This window comes from Scophthalmus maximus, chromosome 1, assembly GCF_022379125.1.
Source record: "Scophthalmus maximus strain ysfricsl-2021 chromosome 1, ASM2237912v1, whole genome shotgun sequence".
Classification (NCBI taxonomy): Eukaryota; Metazoa; Chordata; class Actinopteri; order Pleuronectiformes; family Scophthalmidae; genus Scophthalmus; species Scophthalmus maximus.
The window spans coordinates 26105615-26121264 of record NC_061515.1 but is presented as its reverse complement, the minus strand read 5'-3'; the positions used below and the strand labels follow the sequence as shown (position 1 = coordinate 26121264).

At 41.2% G+C, this 15650-nt stretch overlaps 1 protein-coding gene across 2 annotated transcripts in view; it reads right to left on the bottom strand.

The window, feature by feature from the left end:
• The window catches only part of ache (acetylcholinesterase), a 33303-nt gene extending 28872 nt beyond the window's left edge, over window positions 1–4431 (bottom strand). The window contains exons 1-2 of one of the 2 annotated variants that reach the window (XM_035630073.2): window positions 4187–4431; window positions 2039–2168 (exon numbers count right to left, since the gene is read on the bottom strand). The gene's annotated coding sequence lies outside the window, so the exon portion shown is untranslated. The remainder of the gene's footprint in view (window positions 1–2038; window positions 2169–4186) is intronic. The other variant, XM_035630061.2, reaches the window with a different exon arrangement.
• Between the last annotated feature and the right edge of the window lie 11219 nt (window positions 4432–15650).

Sequence of the window (15650 nt, the reverse complement as noted above, 5' to 3'; positions counted from 1 at the left end):
CTAATGCTACTCTTAAAAAAGAAAGCAAATTAGCGCATTTCCCAAAAACTTGAACTATTCCTGTTCCTTCAAATGAATTAGTCCACTGTACATTTAATAACACTTAGAAAGAGAACGAAGAGAAAGGAGGAGGGGAAGAGGATCAGCTACATACAAAATAGACAGGGAGAAAGTGGGAAGACAACAAGAGCAGAGTAAGACTGAGCGGAGAGGATATGACTGGGAGGGGAGAAAGTGTGTCACTTCTCAAATTAGACTGAGGAATTTGTGTATGAAGTTCACAGGAGGATTGGTTTCCCTGGGGGTGGGTGCAAGGCATGCGTTTCTCAGGATAAAACAGTTGACAGATGAGTCAAAATTTGTGTACAGAATATATTGATAAATATTTAATGAATTTAATGATGTGTTCTCTTCTGGAAATAGAATACTGGAAATTAGTTAAAAGTGCTGGAAAAAAACATCACTACAGAAACAATCTTTGATCAGCCAGGCATAGGCTTCATTATAGAGATTCACTGAACTGACGTGCGTGTGGTCTAATAATATATAATGTTCAAATTACATAAAAAGATTTTACGCCCAAGCCGCTCTTCCCCTATTGCTGTACCGACCATCCTGCCTGACTTTTGTGACTAGTGGTGGTGCCTTGGTTCTGGTGAAATTGTATTTCAATTAACTCTGCTGTACCTGATGCTCCCCAGGTAAATCTCCCATCCCAACGGATAGGAAACCAGAAATCCCTATAACTGGGGACTCCATTATCAGATACATTGAGTTCCCAGGCGCTATCACGTGTTTGTGTGGCTGTGGCTCAGGAGGGCGTAGAATAGAGCATGTTGTGCCCTAATCTGAAGTTTGGTGGTTCAATCCCTGACTCCTTCAATATGCTTCTCTAATCTGCATGGGGAAGTGTCCTTGGGCAATACATCAACCCACCATACCTCAGCTCGCACACTAATCCATGTGGGTACTAATGATGAAATGGATAGACATTCAGTTAAACTCTAACTTTAAGTTACAGTCACTCGCAATAACAATCAGAATCTAGGTCGCCAGTCAATCACTGGTCAATTTATAGACACAAACATCTGTTCATGCTCACATTCACACCTACAGTGTCTTTGGACTGTGGGAGGAAGCGTGACTACCCGGAGAAAACCAGAGATTTGAACCTAGAACCTTTTTGTGGGAGTGCTAACTACTGCTCCACCGTGCACCCTCTTAAAAAGTCCTGAACATATTAGTTGCCTATATTGCATGCACAAATGGCTAAAACCCTTGTGTCCTGTCACTGGATAGTAGGGTTCAGTATTAAGAACCATTTCCGGTAAGATACAGCTAGCATCTGATGGTATGAACCATCATGCTCAGACGATTGTAAGGCTGACAATCGCCCTTTATATTGAATGTCCTCAAATTACTCTAATGTATACTTTTCTTAGACACGTTCAGTTCAGAGACAACCCCCCCCCCCCTTCTAACAGAGCAGAGAGAGATCACGCATCCTTAAGGAGAAGACCGACATGTTTTTTTTGGGTTTTTTAACATTACATTCATGTAGCTGACGCTTTTGTCCCACACGACAATAAGTGCATTCAACCATGAAGAAATTACCAAAAAAGTGCAAGAATCATGAGGGTGAATAAACATTTTTGTTTCAGAAGACTTTTCTTTGCAGACCACTCTCTTTTATATTGTTGCTGCTTGCATCTAATTTGCACACGCATTAGAACCGGTAAAAAATTTAGGCAGGGTCTCAGGCATGGGCGTGTCAAAATACTTTATTTTATTATTTGAATGGCGCCTTCAGTTCTGCCTTGTTAATCTTTTATTTATTTTAGACTGACAAAGAATGTTTGTGTATGCTGTGAATTATATCTAAGGGGGGGAAAAAAATCTGAATTGGTAAAAATCGGTATTGGCAGGTTAGACTCTCTACAAAATCGGCAATCAGGTAAGTGAAATCGGTGCACCCCTACAACCTGCTGAAGACAATGATGGCGCACTTCTACACGGCCATTATTGAGTCCATCCTCACCTCCTCCATCACCGTCTGGTACGCTGCTGCCACTGCCAAGGACAAGTGCAGACTGCAGCATAGCAGCTGGACACAATCTGTTTGAGCGGCTCCCCTCTGGCAGAAGGCTGCGGCCCATCAGCACCAAAACCTAATGCCACAAGAACAGTTTATTTCCTTCTGCAGCCCTTGACCCACCCTGCTGGCATATCTTTCTGGCATGTTACTCCATATTCTTGTTGAATGCCTTTATCAATCATGGCATAATTATTCTAAATGTTTCCGGGAGTCACAGTTTTGTAAGCCTTCCAGGAAAACATTTCCAGGCACTTTACAGAAGTTCATATGTAAAGTGCGGCTATACATCGGCTGAAATATCACATTTCCCCATATCAGTATCGGCCCCCCAAAAATCCATGTCAGTTGGGCTCTAGTTGTAGGTGGTGGACATGGAGGTCTTTTGAAATACAACTACAATTTATATTTATTTTCATTATGGATTAATCTACTGATTACTTTCCTGATTGATTGATTGGTTTGTAAAAAAAAATAAACAACGTGAAAGGCCGTTACAAGTGCTCTGAACATTTCGAAAAATGGTTGCCATTTTACCATGGGTGAGCAAGGTGCAGCCAGACTGATGCGGACTGACATTCACTAAAATCTAAAATGGCAAGTTACTCAAAAACTCTGAAACCTTTCTTAAAGGAAACTATATATCCATGATCCATTTTTAAACATTTTAAATCCTCAGCAAACATGGGGCACTGATAACAAATTGCGAGTCATTCTACTGAGATTGCAGATAAGAAATTTGCAACGCAGCTGCCAAAATGCAATTACCTTCAACTACCATAAATATCAGATTCAGGCTACTGAGACTTCCAGTGAGGGAGGAAAGGAGAATCCCTTGCAAAACATAAACTAACATCAGTAACTAACTCTGCTTCAGGTTTTCAGCCAAAACGCAGCATCCCTTGAAGCATGACTGTTACGCAATATGCAACACAGGAGACTAGATGGTGAAGATCTTCTCTGCGACCACACACGGTGCTGTTTGATCGTCTGAGCGATTATACGGAAAGCAAAGAGAGGACAGCTTTTGCCATGAAATTATTGCTGTCGTGACACATGGTACTCTGCCAAAGCTGCACACAAATGCCTCTGACGCCAAAAGATGACATGGTCAAACCACTAGTACACATATCGGAATAATTGTACATGCGAGAATGACAGTTAATGGGTAATGATGCTGAGTCAGTCACGACACATGAAAACATGAATTAGGAAGGCTTCGGTGTTCCTTAACTGCGGTTTTAAGAATGAAACCATCAACAACGCGGGGTTGTTTTATCCATTTCCAACTTGATCCACTGCCGACCAAAACGTATGCAGGCCAAATACTGGACGTGTATGTTTGTGTGAGAGAGACACCGACACACACAGCAGCAGCAGCAGCAACAGCAGCAACCACATGCGCACCGTACAATACATAGATGTTCAACCTCGTCTGCTTTACATTTTCCCCCGGCTGACATGTTGGATTACGTACCTCGGAACCCCCCCCAAAAAAACAACACTTCACTTTCACTTTATACGTTTTTTAGCTATTGCTGACAGGCAAGGGGAACCTGGAATTGCCTCATATACATACAGATATATATATCTATATATAGATATATATATAGATATACATACAAATATATATCTATATATATAGAGAGATAGATATAGATATATATCTATATATATATACATACATACATACATACATATATATATACATACATACATACATATACATACATATAGAAATTGCCTCATATACTTCAGGCGAGTTTGGCCTGTCTGTGTCGGACCCGCACTACTGCATCGGGCTGCGCCGGTTCGTGCGGAACACCCGACAGAACCGGTTGGTTACCATGACTACTAGTGTGCGAAAAAGATTTACGCGCACCGCATCATGGTGCACCACGAGATAGGCGGCGTTACGAGATGGCAACGCGCGTCCGCGGCTCTCGCGTGGACGGCGGCGAACGGCGGACCGGCCGCTGAGACCCATTGGCTCAATCGACGGTTCAGCCCGCTGACTTCTGTTTATTTATTTATTTATTTATTTATTTATTTATTTATTTATTTATTTATTTATTTTTCCTTTCGCTTGCTTACCTCGCTCCGTCGGGACGGCGAGCGCGCGCCGCGACAGCGGACTCGGGTTTGTGGCCGAGCTCAAATGGGTCCCCGAAGACGCGTTGTCCGGCCGACCGTCAGAGACGAAATGTGGGGTAATGCCACCTCCTCGCAGCGGCGCCTCGACTCAACATTCATTCAGCCGGACCGTAAGGCAGTGACGGCGGAGGGAGGCTGCCGCTAATAAGTAGTGCATGTAAACAGAGTGCAGACCGCTCCTCTCGCGAGAACACGGGGCTCAGCCGTCTCCTCTCGCGAGAACACCGGGCTCGTACGTCTCCTGTCACACAGAGCGGAGACGCGTTCGGTGCCAAATTTTCACCAAATCTGTTCCTGCAATTCACTGATGGTATAAAAAAATATATAGATGTATATCTTTTTTAAATACAATTAAATACAAGTCACAGAGGCTGTCTGCAAATAGTCTTGGAAAACGAACCGCACAAAAATACTAAATTAAGGGGGGGGGTAACATGCAAAGATGTTGCCAGCACAAATAACTCACAAAAATACATCTAGTCATTAATTAATTCACTTGAATATTACAATCAGCCTGAACAAATGAAATAACTTCTTATTTTAATATGTGACATGTCCATGCCTTAAGGTTTTATTTTCTGTTTAGCACACATGCAGTAAGTGTACTGTATATGTCATTTTGTACTCGTTTTGCAGGTATCTATTGACTCTGAAGCTGATCCAGATCTTCTACTACTACTCAAATATAATAATAATAACAATAATAATAATAATAATAATTGGTGCTGTCATCATTGCTGCTCTGATTATTACAATTTGTTGGGAAAATGTTAATTGGATAAAATTATATGAATATATTATATTAATCAAAAAGAAAACATGCCATACATTTCAAAAGAAAATACAATGTTTTCAAACTATTCTGTAAAGAACTGCAGACAAACTGTTGAGAACTTGTGTGTTGCTATTCTGTTATTATACTGTATTTGACCATTTTCAGCTACTGATTATAGTTGGGTGCTGTTTCTTTCTCTGAGTTTTGTGTATTGTTATTATCATATATCTTCACTGTTGCCTCTGATGTAATTTCTTTTTGGGCATTTAGATTGCCCTACCTCATCTGTTATGTTGACTTTGTTCTCCTCTGACCTTTGACCCCACCATGTCTGGTCGTGCGTTTCGAACGAAGCAGGCCGCCACAGATTGGGGGGAAAAGGAAGAACAGGTTTATTGAAATAGTGCAGAATACTGAGCAGAGGCAGACTGGGGAATTATGGCGTGCGATGGCTGCTATGCAGATTACCAGATGATTCCGACGGTGAGACGAACATAGTGTGGAGTGAGGCAGCACAGGAGGGAAGCCAGTGGACGAGTCCTGGGCCTGTGGAATGAGTCTGTGCAGATGGAGTTAGTTCTTAACTCACCAAGACACAGGAAGTAACTGAACATGAAGTTTAGTGCATGGCCGACGATTCAAACTACCGTGTAACTGGTATAATAATCTGCCGACGTGTCTGGCTGCCCCCACAGGTGATGGCGATGAGCTGCTGATTGTAACACACACACACACACACACACACACACACACACGGGGGTGCTGGTGCATCACTGCCCAGCCGTGACAATGACCGGTGCAAAGGCTCAACCGCCTCTTGAAGATGTAAGTCACTTTTGCACTGCATAGTATTCTACCTCTGTGTGAAAGTACTCATGACAAAAACAACTGTGTGTGAATACATTTAATAAAAAATAGCAGACCACTGGAAACTTTGAGAATAGTTACTTAACATGAACAGTTTCAGTTTGACCTAAAAAGTCGTATGACGGCTTGTGTGTTGCCCTGTTGATGCAGTTGTACCAGTATTTAAATAGGCTATGACAAGGTTTTCAATCACTCAGGAGCATTGGATTAAGCTACAACATAATGTAGCGTGGTGCTCTTATTTACAAAACCATAATCAAAGACACAGCTATGTTTAATTCTGAACAAACGGCAAACAAATAGCCAGTTCAAGCGCTGTTACAAGCAGTTTTATTTAGTCATTAGATTGAGTTTTAAAACAACAACAACAACAATGACAAAAATTATTATCTGCTGGTCCTACTAGAAGAGCTGGAAGAGAGCAGACAATCAGAGGGGGCAGCAAAGTGTTGCACGATAGAATATACCACCAACTGCAACCTAAAGGTGACCACACCCAAACTACCACCACACAGGCTTATCAGTTACTACGTTACTTTAAAATTCAAAATAAGCTGTGTTTGAGTAAGGAGGGCTGTGTTTAATCAGCTTCCCCCAGATCCCTGTGTGAGCAAACAATGGGTGAAAGTCAAAGAGGCCTTCCACACATGGGCTATGTCTGAAATCACCCCATAACGACTATATAGTGCCTTCGCCATTTTGTAGTGGTGTCCGAATTCTTAGTGAAATTTCATCTACCCTATATAGTGCACTGATTGTATCCCAGAATGCATCGTGAAAAGTAGTGGACAACCGGTTGTTACTAACCGAGCAATATATACCACAATGCATTGCGCTCCCTGCGCCGATAAACGGCGGAGGGAAGAGACGAGACGACGCGTTGTAGTAACGTCAAAATCCTGCGACAAATACGTAATTACGATTGCGACTCAAGTAGTGTCCGAAATCGTAGCTGGTGAGTTCACTATATAGCCCACTACAACGAATTCCCTTTATAGTGAGTAGGGGGTAGTGAACGACTGGGGGATTTCGGACACAGCCATGGAGCTTGGCCTTTTGTCACCTAAGTGCCTCCCACTAACACACCTGTTTCTACTCCTTTCATCATCTCAATTCGGTTCTGTTAGGTTAAGTCCTACGTCTAAAAAATAATAGTGACAGATTATCCCTGTGCAAAGTTGTCATTTTGAAGGTTTCAGCCTTCTAGCAAGTGATTTATTTCACGTGGAAGTGTAGATTAATATCGGTACACCACTTTCTAAAGCTTAGCAGAATTACAGATCTGATCACCTATTGACCGCTTTGAGGTTAAACATATTGACTCATTGCTAGATTTAAAGTTCTTAAAGTGTAAATTAGAATGAACTTTTCAAAACACTCAGTTGTCAAGTTGTTAGGTATACCCAACTTAAACAATTAAGTCTTTTACAATCCTTGTTTGTAAAGGTTTAAATGTTAAATTCTGTTGAAGTTGTCTGAGACGGGTTTTAATTCAATTGTATGATAATTTGGGAGGCTGCATTGTTTTCTTTTACAGACATTTGTTTCTACCGTTTTTCATAAGTTTAGGCTAAATAACAGAAAAAACTCTTTATCATGGAATACAATTAACGAGCATAAATTCTTTAGGGTAATAATTGAGAGATGGCGATCCATTGTGGTGAGGAATAGTTAAATTAAAGATTACATGAAAATACTCTCCTGTGAGTGTTATAGGAGACCGACTATTATCCTCCTGCCTTTGGTTAATAAGGTTGGTGTATTGCAGCATTCGAGTAAAAGTAGGGGGGAGGGGAGAGCAGAGAGGAATGGAAAGTGGGACACAAGGAGAAGACAAGAATGAAGGAGGTATGCAGTAGAGAGAGATTTTAATCATCCTAAGTGCCTTGCCTCTGACCTGTCCCACCCCTCTCCTCAGGGTACATTAAAACACACACACACACACACACACACACGGAAGTGTTTGACTAAACACACGACATACTGACAATTTTGCTATTACAGCTACAAGGTCATTAAATTCAAAAGGGTTTATACCCATGGGAGCATGAACGTTTTGCAAATTCCATATCAGCCTGCCTATTAGCTATTAGCTCAAATTGGTTGTGATGACAATTTGGTGTGCTTTTATGGATGCTAGAAGCTTGTTAAAGAAATATAAAGAAAAAGGTCATCAACTACATTTTGACACTTCTATACTAAAACTTCAGAAACACCTTCCACTGCAATACTTTACAACTCCTTACTTTCTTTTTAAAGAAGAGATTTTTTTCTAGCGACAACCTGCAGTCCCGGGACTTGGACATCACATCTCAATGAATATTCTCACATTGTTGACTCTTGTGTTGCTGCCACAGAGTCAAGTTGTCAATGAGTGCACATCAGAAACCACTGCAAAGCGCTCAATTCTGATAATTCCTTTGCTTTTATTCACTGGACAAAATTATCTTAAACTTGACTATTCACATTATGGGGACTTGCTTTTTGTCCCCATAAGGAAGGCAAGTAATGTGAATATGTTAACAGATTTAGATCCCCACAACACACATACATACACACATACACACACACAAATTTGCTGCCAGTTTCACCTCCCCTGTAGAATTGCTGTTGTTCTGTCCATCTTTCCATCTATATCCCCCACCCCATCTCTCTCTCCATTACAGTGTATGTCTCAGCATAATGGCAAACAGCTCTAAGAGAATTAAGGACTCACTGCAGTGATCAATATGATCTGTCCTAAAGGTGCAGACACTGTTCACTGCCATCCACACTGCAGTACACAACTCATCCATCTACTAAATGGCCTAACTATAATCTTTCTCTCTCTCTCCTATTCATTTTGTATTACTTAAAACTGTACTGTAAAGCCTTAATCTAGCAGTCTTCAGACTGCAGTATGAAACACTATACTTGAACACTGGTTACTGTGAACACAGCATCTCTAAAACCATAGCCAAGTTGCAGCAGTGGGTTTCCCCACTTAATCCCTCTCCTGACCCTGGATACTTGCAATCCTAGCACGTAACAGAGGAAATATTTTATGGTCGTCTAACAAAAGCAGCAAAACAAATTTCAACAAGTTTTTAATTAAATTACATGGTTAAAACAGATTAATTCAAAATCACATGCACATACCTTGTTTTTTTTTGGTCAGCAGTGGAGTTACTTTTCCCTGCAGGCCCATTTTCTCTAGAATTGCCCTACTTACAGAGAGAAAACAAAAAAAGGAAAACAGTCAACTATATAAGTCATGGCTATATTGGAAGCAAATAGATAGATAGTAATAGATTGGAAAGGGTGATACAACAGAACAAACACAACCCCCCCCAAGAAATCCTAGATTGATAGAATATGAATAGATACATTTACTTGACAGATAAAATTACAGTTCACTGCTTACTTCCCTGTGACAGCAAAAAAACACAAAGAAAAGGGCATTGTCCCATCAACTGTTTTTCTCATTCGGAAAGGTGCTTCAATGCTTACTTTTTAGAAGGGACGCAAGTCGTCATGTAAGTTAACATTGCCTATTAAGCATTTCCATCTTATGCCATACGGTGGTCATGACGATAAATGTGGGTGGATAGGAGGGTTAGCAAACATTCTCCAACCTGACAACCTTTTTTTGTTCCAGTTACATTATTATATTACAATATTTTTATGTAGCAGACGCTTTTGTCCAAAGCAACTTATAATAAGTGCATTCAACCATGCAGATATTACCCAAAAGTGCAAGAATCAAGAGAGTACATACACATTTATCAAATAGGAAAAAACAGCCTCAAGTGCTATTTTATATATATTTTTTATGAATTCAGGGAGTAAGGTGTAGTCTGAACATGTGAGTTTTCAGTCTGCGACGGAGGCCTTGAAGGGTTTCTGCTGTCCTGATGTCAATGGGGAGCTCGTTCCACTATTGAGGAACCAGGACAGAAAACTTGCGGGATTTAGATGTGCAGTGAGGGAGTTGCAAGCCATTTCGCAGTAGCAGCGCAGAGTGGACGGGCTGGCATGTAAGGTTTTTGACAATGTTCTTGATGTTGGAATTGCCTGAACCATTCGCAGCATGGTAAACGAGTACCAGTGCCTTGAATCGGATTCGAGCTTCCACTGGAAGCCCGTGCAGAGGAGCGGTATCCTCCTGTTGTGGTGGATGATGAATCTGCATGATAGGGGCTTCACTGCGATTTTGGCAGCGATGGACAGCTGGTCGCCCAGCGTCGCACCTAGGTTCCTTGCAGTTTGTGCAAGGGTCACCACAGAGTTCTCAATGTTGATGAAGAGGTCATTGATGGGAGACGCCTTCCCTGGGTGGAAATGTATCTCAGTCTTGTCCAGATTGAGCTTCAGGTGGTGCGTCTACATCAACTGACAAATATCAGCCAGACATGCAGAGATTTGTGCTGCCACCTGGGTTTCAGATTGCGGAAATGACCAAATGAGTTGGGTGTTACCTGCATAGCTGTGGTAAGAAAAGCTGTGTAAATGACAGAGCCTAAAGACCTGGGTTACAGAGAGAAGAGGATGGAGCCCAGAACAGAGCCCTGTGGGACCCCAGTAGTGAGGTTGCAGGGTTAGGACACAGATCCTCTCCAAGTTACCCTGTCAGTGCGGTCCTTGAGGTAGGATGCAAACAGGGAGAGTGCCAAGCGTGAGATTTCCAGTTCTTGGAGGGTGGAGAGGAGCATCTGATGGTTCACTTCGTCAAAAGCTGCTGAGAGGTCGAGTAGGATGACAACAGGAGAGAGGGAGGCTGCTCGAGCTGTGTGGAGTTCCTCTGTGACAGCTAGAAGGCAGTCCTTGGTGAGTGCCCTGCCTTGCAGCTGCACGTCGAGGGCTGAACAAAGCTACCTGACTGTAACGGCACATTACGTTACCACACAGCGTTACATGGCTGTGAATGTCTATGGGACAGTCGAGTCACACCGCTGTTATACATATATATATATATATATTAATGTATATTTTAACAGTTAAAATGGCCGCAAACCCGGGTCATCCGATATGGGAAACAGACACACTAACCACTAGGCCAAAACCATGGAATTGCAGCGCCATCCACCAGCAAGTCTGTTAAGGTGGCGTCGAGTGATGTTCTCGCAGTGTTGTGTCATGCGGTCCACACCATGTTTCTGTCACATAAACTGTCACTGTCTCCTGGGTTAATGTCCTGTTTTGACTTATTTGTACATGGTATTTGTCCATTTGTGGACTTTTTCACTCTTTATACTATCTCACCTGGACTTCTGACATCCTTTTTGCTAGAATGGCTTACTACTAGATATATGCAAAACACATTACCTTGCTAGTATATTTTAACGTGGTTTGAATGCTAAGATTACAAAAGTTTAACAGCAGATGGTGTAATGGGTTCTGATCATCACAAATCCTATAAATTAACCAAAAAGATAGATACAATTAAATTGGGATTATAAAATATAAGTATATTTTAAATATTAATACTTGTTTTTCTGCAGTAGCATAGGTGCCACCGGTACTGAGGCTGTAATTCTTCAGGAACTGATGGGGGCAGCATATACGCCTATAACTTTTGTAGTTTTTAAACCGACATCAGCGTGCTTGGCTCAGACACGATGGCAGAGCAACACACAATAGTCCGATGTGGTCAGACACAAATAATTCAGTTATTATAGCAGCAATAAACTGGTTAGGCGGTCCCGTACAAACTTCACAACAGTACACAGTAAGTTAAATTTACTTTCTGTACTCCTTAATGGGGGGAACAGACATGTGCAGTCCATCCTAGGATCAGCTACGTGAGCCCCTATAAGTTGGTAAAGATACTCAATGATGAGAATCTATATCTTTCATCGAGAATGTCATCAAGGTAGGCCAGCTGATTCTGACAACCTCTAAACACCCTTGTCTGCTGAGTTGGCCTCTCTCAATCCTTGCGCTGATATCGACTGGATCTTTAGATTCTATAGATAGGAGCATTTTAGAGATGCAGCATATTTGCCATGGCAGCATACCAACAAAACAACAAACCTATTCACATCTCATTGTACAGGTTTTTCAACCTTGGTTGTCAGTAGAGGCCTCTAATCCTTCAATCAGCCACTGCATCCAGCTCTACCTCAGAGACAGCACAAGTGGAAACAGTAATTGACAGTAAGGCAGACAGGGGCCAATGCAGTTATGTTGCTCTATTTTTGTATTGTGGTCTGTAAAGAACAGCATTACTTTCAGCTATATACTTTGTATGAGGATGAATGACAATTAAAGTTGAAGTCAATGTTAGCTTATTTTCAAGGTGGCAACATGGCAATTTGAAAACATATATGTATTTTAATATCCTGCAACCAGACTGCAGGTCGCATTCACCCTAAAAATGTTTGTCAATGTCTTTCTCTGTCTAATCTCAGACTTACTGCAGCATCACTGATGGAATACTCTTTGGTGGCAAAATAGGGTTAGACTGGTATATAGATGAAATCCATAAGCAGGTCTACATCCAACAGGCTGTAAAACATCTTTCTTAAACTAATCTCTAATGGTGTTGAGCTTGCTGTACACTGCTGATCCAGACCTATTATCTAATTGCTACGGCAGCAAGAAACTGGGCATAACACATCAATCTCTCTCTGCCTTCCCCTCTCTCTCTTTCTCTGCCATATCTGTTGTTTAATTAGTTTTTTTTTGTCTGTTCATTACTAAATGCTTGCTGAGATAACATTTCTATACACACAATATCGGCTTTCTGCGCAGTACAAAAGTTTTTTTCATCTCTTGCATGGATTTTGTCCTTAATTTTTACCTTTATTATCTGAAAATGTTCAGGATCCTGAACTGTACCAAAATTCGTGCTTTTATGAAAAGTGAAAAAAAAATTCTGACTATAAGGTCATACAGTAAATCTCAAAAAGAATGGTCAAAAAGCTTTATCACACTTAACTAACTGCAACCTTCTTCCTTCCCTAATGACTGAGTTTTTACATCTTACTATGACACTTGGAGGCGCACTTTACCAGTAAAAGTTTGTGCAGTGATACACAAAAATAATTTTAATAGGCTATACATACTGTGTGTTACATACTGTTACTATGTGTTTTTCACCTGTGTTTGAAATAAAAATAAAATAGGTTTTGAAGATCAACTGAATCCGTTATTGATAACCACTGGCACCTAACAAAAATGAATTCACACAAGCTTCACTAATGAACACTTTTATTATTAACACTTCAGTCATCGAACACACTGTAAAAGTACTAGAAAGTCAGAACAGTTGCATTTGTTTCACATCAAAATGTGTCAACTATTTGACCAAATAAGGCTGACGGCAAACAAAAGTTGCAAAAAAAGATTATTCTGGTGTTACACACAGTTAATACAAGTGCAATTTTGACTCAGATAATTGGAACTTCATTTTTTCACGTTGACTTGGTTTTCAAACAGTTTGGCTACATTCAAAATGTCAATATATAGACCCTGCTTGGTGTGTACACAGCATGTGTATTGTCTCACCACAAAATATCCATAGTGTAGAAGTTACTGGTCAGTATATTCTCCATCTCTACATGTAACTGTGGGTAGGAGTTATAGGTACAGGGTAACTCCAAAACCGCTCTACACGTGTGTGCAATCGGTCGTCTTTCCAGTCCCTCCAAAGCTGTAAATGTGACTTATATTCTTGTGACGCAGATGATATCAGAGTCTGTCACAAATCTGAGCAGCCCTCTGAGACCCACCTAATCCAATCCTCGTATATAGTGCTGTTGTAAAAATCTGAGGGCTTGTCTTTCAGCTGGAGTCAATGGTCTTGCTTCAATCAGCAACCTAGATGTTCGATTTTTGTCTGCATACATGGCCTGTTGTTTTGCTGTTGCAATTATGCAGCAAGATAGCTTTAAGGTTATTTTGTGATGGAACCATTTTCACTCCCAGACGATCTAGCCGATGCAATAACTCATCCTGGCCATGACTGTCAAGGTCTTCCTGTAAAGCAGTGGTTATGAGCTCTCTGTCACATTGACTCAGGTACAAGCGCAAAGATTCAAAGAGTGTACAAGTGTATCAGTAGACACGGCATGCTATCCAATTATCAGTGCTGTGGTAAATGCTGGGGCGAGGCGCAATGAAAAAATAACCTTGGTCCAAGACGCCCATGGCCAATGTTCTTCCCACAGCCTTCCACTCCTCCTCCTGCCATTTTGGTGACAGGGATGGAACACTTATTTCTGCCCCCTCTGCTGCAAAGGCACAGCAGCACAGACATCCCTGGCCGAACCATCTGCATCTGCACCCATTTCATTCATAAAACTAAACTTCAAAGGGCAGTTAATAATCAACTCATCTTTGAACTGACAAATCATTTATTCTAACAGATTTACTCTGAAGTTTGAGGCACACATAATTTAGCCCATAGCCTGCATAAAACCTTGAGCGGTCACTATGTTGAACATGGTCCTCTGAGACAGGATTGGATGTGTAGGGGTCACCGCTGTTGACTTCCTCAGCTGGAGTGAAAATTGCAACCACATCATCCAGGTGAATCTCTGTGGGTGGGTCATAGTGTGCATTACCACTTGAATGAACAGCGTGGTTGACGTGATCTCTTATGACAGGAGTGGATGTGGAGGGGGCACCACTGATGACTTCCTCAGCACGAGTGAAAAAATGGATTAGTGTCATTCAGCTGGATCTCTGAGAGTGTGTAGTAGTGTGCACTTGAATGGACAGCATGGTCAGCACTATCTGCTAAGACAGGATAGGATTTAATAAGGGCATCACTGGTGATATCATTTGTGGAAAGGAACACGGGAACAGTGTCATCCAGCTGGCTTGCAGAGTATACACCTACTAGGCCAAAAAAGGTTGGTTTTGGTTTGGTTGAATTCTTGGATACCTCAAGTGCCCCCACCACCATGCTCTCACTTGTTTTCCGTCATGGATCCACCCTAGCTCAATTTTTCTTGAACTCTTCACAGCGTTTTTAGAACGTCTATAGCTTGTTTTTTTATCGCTTCGTTCAGGCCATGGTTCCTGTTCCGATTCTTCATCTTGGCTTGCTGTTGCTGACCTCATTTTCTTTCGCAGTTATTCAAGAAGGGACATGACTTGAACTATTGCCTTCTTTTCATTTTTGTTTTTACCAGACAGGATCGCCTTGTGGCAATCCTGTCCCCATAAACTGGTAAATACCATGCGAGGAGGGCATCCTCTATTTCTCTGATGAGCAATGTGTCAATCTGTGAGGAAATATATAAAACACAGGACAAATCTTTACATGAACTGACAGTTTGTTTGTACCTGAGTAGACTGTTAAATACTAGGGCTGACAATTAATCAAAATTTCATTGAAATTGCAATATGGACTACTGCAATTTCTTAAATCTCTGGAGGCACAATATAAGGAGAAATATAATTTTAGAGTTATTGTGTTGCTGCAAGGATTTCCTCTCCTTCTTCTCCGTTCCTCTACTTGTGTCCTCCTCTCAAACCACAAACTCCTTTTCAACATCCTCCCGACCTCCTCCTTTCCTCCTAACCACCTCCCCATCTCCTTCTCTTTTTGTCTTCCTTGTGTCATGTGACAAACAAAGGGCAAACAAGTTGTAATACTAAGCAGTCCAAGTGTATTTAGTGCATCATTGCGTAAATAGTTGTATACAAGCCTTTGTAAACCTTCAGGATTATTTCATATTTCAGTAAAGCCATATTTTGTATACTCCAAATTTTTTTTAAATTATATAGTTTGCAAACCTTTACTGATGTACATTGTATGATTTGTTGAGAACA